The sequence below is a fragment of the Rosa rugosa genome, chromosome 2 (assembly GCF_958449725.1).
Source record: "Rosa rugosa chromosome 2, drRosRugo1.1, whole genome shotgun sequence".
In the NCBI taxonomy this organism is placed as follows: Eukaryota; Viridiplantae; Streptophyta; class Magnoliopsida; order Rosales; family Rosaceae; genus Rosa; species Rosa rugosa.
This window is the reverse complement of record NC_084821.1, coordinates 60303814-60313530: the sequence shown is the minus strand read 5'-3', so window position 1 is coordinate 60313530 and position 9717 is coordinate 60303814. Positions and strand designations below refer to the sequence as shown.

The 9717-nt window shown below is 35.7% G+C and overlaps 1 pseudogene; it reads left to right on the top strand.

The window, feature by feature from the left end:
• The window catches only part of LOC133731185 (E3 ubiquitin-protein ligase WAV3-like), a 10480-nt pseudogene extending 9436 nt beyond the window's left edge, over positions 1-1044 (top strand).
• Positions 1045-9717: the final 8673 nt, after the last annotated feature.

The window sequence follows — 9717 nt, the reverse complement described above, 5'->3', positions numbered from 1 at the left end:
CGCTCTAATTGTATGCAACATGAAATTCCAGTCCACACATTTGGGTTTGGCAGCGACCATGATCCAAATATTATGCATGCTATATCTAATGCATCAGGTGGCACCTTTTCATTCATTGAATCAGTTGGCATGATACAAGATTCCTTTGCTCTGTGCATTGGTGGTCTTCTCAGTGTTGTGGCTCAGGAAGTTCGATTCACAGTAAGGTCAGCATCACGTGGTGTGAAGATTGTAGCAATACCATCAGGGAGATATGTCAGAAATATATCCGATGAGGGCTTGCAAGGTGTGGTTGATGTTGGAAGTCTCTACGCAGAAGAGGAGAAACAATTTCTGGTCTACCTCTTAGTTCCACAATCCTCAGCTTCAGTTACAAGGACATCATTGTTAGACGTGTCATGCGTGTACAGAGATCTAGCTTCAAACGAGTTAATCCAGATGCAAGGTGAGCTAATTGAGATACCGAGACCTGTAGTTTGTTCCCCTGCAGATCAGGTGTTCTCTTTAGAGGTTGATCGCCAGCGGAACAGAATTTTGGTCTCTGAAACTATAGCAGAGGCACAAGGGTTGGCTGAGATTGGAAATCTGGAGGCTGCACGGGCCATTTTGACTCAACGAAGAGAAACTCTCTTAACAACACCAGCAGCCCGAGCAGGGGATGGTCTCAGCAATTTGCTTGAAACTGAGCTTCAAGAAATCATGGATAGAATGGCAACTATGGATTTGTATACTCACACTGGGCGTGCTTATGCCCTCTCGGGAATGAGCTCTCATTCACTGCAGAGAGCCACAACTAGGGGTGACACAACTACTTCATGCCTTTCCGTGAGTTTTGGTGCCGCTCAGGCTTCATATTCCGCTGGGGGTATCAATTACTTGCAGAACGGTGGTATCTTTCAGCAGCAGCAGCAGCAGTCTCTCTCCGCAGGTGCCACTTCATTTGCGAGTCCAGCATCATTGCCGCTAGGTGGTGTTTATGAAACATCTTCTATGGTTAGAATCGTGCAGAAATCAAAGGATCTTGGCAATAGTTATACAAAATGAAGCCTTTTTTTTTTTTTTTGGCTCAAAAAGAGGGATAAGAGAGGCAAAGAAACCTCCTCACCACCCCATGTTAATAAAGAAAAAATAGATACAAAAAGAGGGGGACGAAGCCAAGACCTCCATAGTAGAACACACCAAACATTAAAGAACAACTAGCTAACGAAAACGAAATTGTGGAAGACCTAAACAGTCACTATTGCAAGTCGAAACAATGAATGGAGGAGTCACGTCCCACCAAACTAAGCTTGTTAAAGTAGTACCATGATTTGCCAAGATGTCAGCAACTCGATCACCTTCACGAAAGATATGTGAGGACCGGAAATGCATCTGAGAAATGCGGTGCAAGCAATTCATCCACTGTACTCTAAGTTGCCATGCACCAAATGAGGAGAGCGAAGAAAATTAAGAATAATGGAAGAATCCACTTCTAGCCATATATGCTTCCAATCATGGACCCATGCTAACTCAATGGCCTTAATAACTGCCATGACCTCAGCTGCAACCGAGCTAGGGATGTCAAGATTTGAAGAAAAAGCACCAAGAAAATTCCCCCTATAGTCACGAAAAACAGCCCCATAACGCCCCAGGTTGGAGGACCTTTTCCAAGCGCCATCTGAACTAATCTTAACCCAACCAAAAGGGGGAGTATGCCAATTTACCTCAATTATTGTAGGGGCACGCCGTGGATTACATTGAGCACCAAAACTTTTCACAACTCGAAGGTCTTGCACAAGATTATGCATACATCCCTTAGCAAGACGACTAGAAGCTTGTATATGTCCTGAAATAAGACTAGAAATCACCGTAGCATGTGCTACTACTCCATCAAATCTTGCCTTGTTTCTAGCTTGCCAGATAAACCATAGAACTGAAGTGTAACAAGCAAGCCATAAATCCTTCAATTGAGGGCTACGACCACCAAGTCCCAAATGAAAAAGCTCAATTAAGGAGTTAGGAACTATACCCAACTCAAACCTTGAAACCATGCAGTTCCAGATAGAAGAGGCAAAGGAGCAATGTAAAAAAAGATGGTCAATAGATTCTAAATTATTACAACAAAGGCCACACCTTGATGCCATAGCTACTCCTCTCCTTTGTAAAAAGTCATCACTTAAAACACGACCACGTAACACCTTCCGAGATAAGAGAGACATTCTTGGTGTAATATGCTTGGACCATATATGCTTTCCCCATTCTACCGAAGGCAAAGACCGTCTTAAAAAAAGAAAGGCAAGCTTGGCAGTGAGCTCCCTAGATGAAGAAGCAGACCACATAACCTTATCCTCTGCCAACGGAGCCATAGCAATAGGAATTTTACTTATCAACTCACATAAATCTGGGAAGTGTAGTTTAAGAAGATCAGGAAAAGTCCATGAGCCATTAACAATGAAATCAGACACCAAACCATTAAGATCATTCATTGCCACACGAGAACCAAATAGATCAATAATAGGCCTCCTAATGAAATTATCTCTCCAAAAAGAAACCTGGGAACCTGAACCGATAAGCCATCTTGCATTCTCCAAAACTAAAGGCCAAAACGTATGCACCCCAGGCCATATGGAAGAAGCCGCATATGAGCTTCTTAACAATTTGCCACGTACAAAACGAGCCTGAAGTGTAACACAGCCCTCAGAAGAAGAAGAAAAAATTGCCCAACACCATTTTAAAAGAAGAGATTTATTCAGAAGCACCAACTGTTTAAGCCCCAACAGTAAAAGAAGAGCAGCACACCTTCCATGCCACTAGTGGAATCCTGCGTTTATCAATTGATCCAGACCAAAGAAAGTTTCTACACCATACCTCAAGTCGACGAAGCAAAGACACAGGCCATTCATAAACTTGGAAGCTATACACTAGCATACTGTAAATTACTGATTTAATCAATTGAAGCCTCCCAGCCATGGATAAAAGTGAACCCATCAAACTAGAGAACCGCAATCTAAAAAGTGAACCCATACAAAATGAAGCTTGACATTGCGTTACGTGAAGTGGTGTGAATATGAATAAAACAATGTTTAGAAAAATATATGTTTCCTTTTTCTATTCTGTAATAATAATATACTGATCTCATCTCTTTGTATTCAATTCTGCATATCATCTCTTTTATTTATAATAACACTTTTTATGTACATGGTTTGCCGATGCAGCTTCTATTTGCTTCTCTTGTATTCATAAACCTCATGTCTCTCTGCCATTGCTTGTCCCACCAGTGCTTCATATGATGAAGGGATTTTGAGGGTTTCTCTGCAGATGCCACCTTGGTTGAGGGTCCGGTAGTGTTTGCCTGGCCGCAGTGTCGTCTCTCCACAGGTGATATGCAATTGTCTGCCCTGGTTGGTGCTTACGAAACATCTTCTATGGTTAGAATGGTACAGAAATCAAAGGCTCTTGGCACCAGTCTTTTTCTGTTCTGTAATATACCGATCTTATCTTTGTATTCTGATAGAAGCATTGTAATGCGATGTTTTAATAATTATTTCTTCATATTTTACTTAGTTATTTCCTTAAATAAATGAATTTTAATTTAGTTTTTATTTTTTAGGTACATCGGAGAGATGAGGTAAAAAGAAGAAAAATGGCAAAAAATGAGGAGTCCTGATGACAATAGGATACCTGGGTGGACTAGGAGAGCCCAAGAACAAGCTAAAAACGTCCTCTACAAAGGTGATAAGGATTGGGAGTCATTTTTGGCAAGAAAAGATGGTTAAAAATCAGATTTTGGGTCATTTAGACACAAATTGATTTTGGCCGAATTTCAAGAATATATATGGATAATGACATCTCAATTAAATCCTAAATGCATGATTATGGCCAAAGGGAGATTTCAACAGATAAGGAAGGAGAAGGAATTGCAACAAGCAGAAAGGTTGAAAACAGGTCTAGATACATTCCTTGATGTCCACATTCATTCTTGGCTGAAATTGAGGAGACAAATCAGAAAATAATCATGCAATTAATTCAAAAATAATCTCCCTAAATCAAGGTGTTAAATTGGAAGCCTCTGATTGGTTAAGTGACATGGCATTATTTGATTGGTTAATGCTGTGTGGATCAATCTTGAAGACTTGGAGACTAAGTTGCCATCCTCCTATAAATAGGAGCATTCTCTACACCACTTCTCATACAATTCAAAACAACACCTCTCTCCCTCACAATTCTAAACATCAGAAAAATTCTCTCCATTCTCTAGTCTTCAGAAGCTCTGCGTCTCAACCAAGGAGGAGAAGAAGTCATGCAATACATCAAGATCCTAGCCACCATCCATCCTTGTGTCGTCCCTCGAAGATTGCTTGCTTTCAAGGATCTTCAAGTTCTTCATCTCAAGGCTTGTCATCCATCTTTCACGGTGTATTTCATACTTTCTTTTGTTTTCCTTTGTTTGATTTGTAGAGTTATGAATTCTAGTTAACATGACGTTAAGGGTAAAGTTTAAAGCCCGTTTATATGTTTTGAAATAAAGTTGTGATTTTTATATGTTGATTTCTATGTTGCTTATGTGAGATTGCTTGATTGATTTTGGATTACAGAAAACGTTTATATGTATGTGTTCTTTGGTGGCCAACTTAGGATATATGCATGTAATTGGAGCTAGATTTAAGTAGTAAAGGCTTTGGACAAAAGTCGAAATCAATTAAGGAGGATTGCAAATAGATGAACTTTTTCATACTAGGTTGTGCACTTTGGCTGACATCCTTTCTTTGTTCTTCATGCGTTGAATGTGTTCTTGATTAGCTAGCTTTCTAGACTATGATTGCATGTTCAATAGATTTAATTTAGGTGCTTTCACTTAGATTAAATATTGAAGGAAAGTAAAATATGGGAAATCGTTTGCTTTCTAACGTTTCACATGGTCAACTTATTTCTCATGACATAGATAATCAACTATAGGATTTGTAATTGGATTTCATGCATATGATTGTGGTTTTGATCTTTGTTTCTTGCGTTCCACCCTTGTATATATGTTTTTACATTTTCAGTTATATTTATTTTAATTTTTGATTTAAGAATCCTAGAACCCCCTCTTTACGTTAACTTGTATATATCTTGTTTTTCTTAATTTGTTTTATTTTTGTAAATAATATTTGGACTAATTTCAGTTTACCCCCCTGAGGTTAGGGGTCGTCATCATGTTAGTCCCTCTAGTTTCAATTTAATCATGTTAGTCCCTGTACTCTCAAATTTCATCATCCGTGTCCAATTTCTACTATTCCGTCCAATTTGGACCGTTAAGTCTGACTTTTGAGGGCTAAAATGGTCATTTCAAGACAAAAAAAAAACTAAAAAAAAAAAAGATTTTTTTTTTTTTTTTTGCATTTTTTTCTGTTTTTTTTTTTTGCACTTTTTTTATTTTCTTGTTTTTATTTTCTTTTTCTTCCGTTATTATTATTATTTTTTTTTTATAATTTTGTATTCAACCTATACACCACAAGTTATAATAGGTTTATAAAAACAAAAAAAAATACTCTAGGTGGTTAAAAAGCCGCTCGCTGGTCTACGATATTTGTGATATATCTCCGATAAAGCGAAAAATTTTAGGATATATCTGTAAAATATATTTATAAAATATAATAGGTTTATAAAGTGAAGAATAATAGGATATATCCCCAACAAAGTGAAGAAATATCTGTAAAATATGATTAAAAAAATAAATACAGATATTTCTTCACTTTATTGGGGATATATCCTAAAATTCTTCATTTTATCGGAGATATACCACAAGTTATAATAGGTTTATAAAAACAAAAACAAAAAATACTCTAGGTGTTTCTTTTTTATTTTTTTTTTATTTTTTATTTTTATAAAATTTTTCTTCAACCTATACACCACAAGTTATAATAGGTTTATATAAAAAAAAAAATACTCTAGGTGGTTAAAAAGTCGCTCGCTGGTCTACGATATTTGTGATATATCTCCGATAAAGTGAAAAATTTTAGGATATATTTGTAAAATATATCTATAAAATATAATAGGTTTATAAAGTGAAGAATAATAGGATATATCCCCAATAAAGTGAAGAAATATGTGTAAAATATGATTAAAAAAATAAATACAGATATTTCTTCACTTTATTGGGGATATATCCTAAAATTCTTCGCTCGCTGGTCTACGATATTTGTGGAACATCTCCGATAAAGCGAAGAATTTTAGGATATATCCCCAATAAAGTGAAGAAATATCTGTATTTATTTTTTTAATCATATTTTATAGATATTTCTTCACTTTATTGAGGATATCTTAAAATTCTTCACTTTATAAACCTATTATATTTTACAGATATATCCTAAAATTCTTCGCTTTATCGGAGATATATCACAAATATCGTAGACCAGCGAGCGGCTTTTTAACTACCTAGAGTATTTTTTTTTGTTTTTATAAACCTATTATAACTTGTGGTGTATAGGTTGAAGACAAAATTATAAAAATAATAATAAGCGAAGAAAAAAAAAAACAAGAAAATAAAAAAAATGCAAAAAAAAAAACAAAACAAAAAAAAGAAAAAAAAAATCTTTTTTTTTTTTGTCTTGAAATGACCATTTTAGCCCTCAAAAGTGAGACTTAAAGGTCCAAATTGGACGGAATAGTAGAAATTGGACACGGATGATGAAATTTGAGAGTATAGGGACTAACATGATTAAATTGAAACTAGAGGGACTAACATGATGACGACCCCTAACTTCAGGGGGGTAAACTGAAATTAGTCCATAATATTTTATATTTTTTATTAATTCTTTATTTGTTTTTGCAATTACATGTGTACCCTCAATCCCCGGCTAGAACAATCCCTATTTATTCTATACTGACAACTACATTTTTCAGGGTTAAATTGCGCGCTTACTTTTAGCGCTATCAATTTTTGGCGCCATTGCCGGGGATTGAAAAATCACTTGTTTTTGTTTATAATTGTTGTATATAAACTGTTTGAAACTTAGTGTAAATTAATTAGGTTGTTTTTTTATATTGTTGAATACGAGTTTTAATTGTAAGTTGTAAATTGAGAGGAATAGGTGAAGTCTCTTGTGTTAATATTGGCCTAAACCCCTTATTGGTACCTAGTTCAGGTCCCTTAAGGTTGAGGGCGGCCTTTATTAACACTTGTTGAACTGTCTTCACACTTATGAACTTTTTTATCTTAGTAAGTATAGCCTATGTGGAATGGTGTCTAGGAAGGGGACAACGTTCATGACGAGGTTTTGAATCCAGAAGTGCTTCCAAATGAGCCTAAACCACTATGTGGGAGTAGCTCATGCCAAAATGGATTCTGCCTCTCGTGGTCGCCCTCCCCTACCTGGCCATTTCAGTAAGGTTGCCCAAAGGATGTAAAAGGGAGTTTGTGTCTAAACGACTATACTTGGGCCGCACGTCCACTTGGTTTACTACTTGGAATTAGATTCGATATCAATGATATTTCTAACAAAAGAAAATGTTGTAATACACTAACGTAAAATTAACTCTTGTAAAAATACTTTTCACGTTTTTTCTTACGCACTTGTGTCTTATGTACAATGTACTTGTTAATTATACTTGTAGTTTGTAATTCATTACTTGTTTATAATTTTGTATTTCTTTGTTAATTATAGTCACTAACTTTATTTAATTATGGAGGTACCGTTTGACTGAAAGACGTTAAACTCAAGCGCTGCTTGGGAGGCAACCCAATTCAGAAGCAGCTGTGAAGGAGTCTACAAATGCAGATTTGCTTTCTCTTTCCCTATTTCTTTTTATTTTTCAATTTTTCTCTTTTGTTTTTATTTTAGGATTTGTTTTCGTAAATGCCTTCTATCTATGCTTATTTGTTTCATTGCATGCTTATAATTGATTACATTGAGGACAATGCAATATTTAAGTGTGGGGGAAGGGATTTATATTTTTAGTCTTTTATTTTGAGTCCTTTATATTGAAAAATACAAAAAAAATTAAAAAATGTCAAAAAAAAATAAATTGTTTTTATTTTTGAGTCATAGGATGCCCTTTCAACTGTCTAGGATGAGCTTATATCTCTGAAATTATGGCTAAAAGAGGATCACAATATTGAGATGATTTTAAATGGTATTCTTTGGTTAATTGAGATATATGAAAAACGTATGCATGAGTAGTGGATATGGATTTCGTGAACTTGGTACAGAATATGAGCATGTTAAGTTGAGTTTTGATTCATAAAAGCCCATGTGAGATATTGAGCCCATGTCCCTTTTTCTTGGAGTGATAAATGAAAAATATTCTTATTTTCTTGGCGATGTTTTGATAATCTCATTATTCTGTCATTTGATTGATTGCTTGCCACAGATTAAGTTTAATGGACTAGAGAATGCTAGAATTCGCTCTTGTGCTTGTTGAAACTTTTATCAATACATGCATGGCCCTGATTCTGGAAAGGATAGAGGCACCATAGGAATTACCACCATTGCCAAATAAGCATGTGTCCCCATTTGTGCCCGTCGTGGGACTCCCTTAGATAAACCCCTTTGAGCCTACATTAAGCCCTTTCTTTCATCACCCTTAAAATCCGTAACCCTGAACCTTAGTATTTACAACTTTACCCTTTGTTCTAAAAACTTGGTAGAGCTATCATTTGAGACATACTATATGGGTTTGGCATTAGGGATGAAGATTTAGAAGAGGTGAAAGTTCAAGTGTGGGGGTATACTTGTCCATGAAAAGGAAAAAATTATGTGAAAGCCGTGAAAAAAGAAATGAAAAAGATGAAAAAAAATGTGTACGGCTAGAAAAAAAAAAGAAAAAAAAAATGTTTATGGATTTTAGTCCCCCATACTTGGTGAGTTTGGAGTTTGCTTTGAATTGAAGGCCCATTATTGAAAAATTTGGTCTTTGTCCAATTCACAAGAGTTCAAGGGAAGTTTAGAGTGAAGTTTGGGCCCAAAATGAAGACATTAGGCCTTTACATTTTGCCTCTATGGGTGTGGCGTTTTGCTTTGGTGGATTTCTAGAAGTCTCTACATCTACATGAGCTCTACTAGGTTTTTAGGACACTTTGTTAAATTCCTTACTCTTTCATTTCCTAAAACCTTGAGCCTTAGCCCCATTACAACCTCTGATAAGACCTTCTTGATCCTTAAGATGAGACAGCCTTTGATCTGTGGAGATGAGTTACAAGAGTTGAACCTATGACTTGGGTCCATTCGTGCAAGTAGTTGATATCTTTCATGAGATCTTTGAAAAAAAATTATATTCACAAAGAGCTTTTCGTTTCTTATATATGTGAGCTATTTGATTGCCTTAAAATATGTTCTCTCACATATAATTGAGTGATTATAAGCTTTTAAGCATTGCCTTGATCTGAGAGAAGAAAGAGTGGATATACCTTGTGAGGATATGAATCATACTTGTCTGAAACATGCTGAGCTCCACCCCATCACCATTGTTATAACCAAGTCCTACTTGTGTATATGTGGATTATATGTTTGAATTAACTCTCGAATATCTAAATATTGATTCTTGGTTGAGTGCTAATCTTGATGCTATGAAAGTAAGAGATTTCTGAGACAAATAGTTGGAAGGCTTAGTAGTTTTTGAGTTAAGTGTCCTTGAGTCTTTTACATTTTCTATACTTAGTGTATTTCATGAGTCATTGAATTTGTGTTTTTAATTTCTTTGTTTTGATTTTGCTAAGGGACTAGCAAAAGCTAAGTGTGGGGGAATTTGATAGGAGCA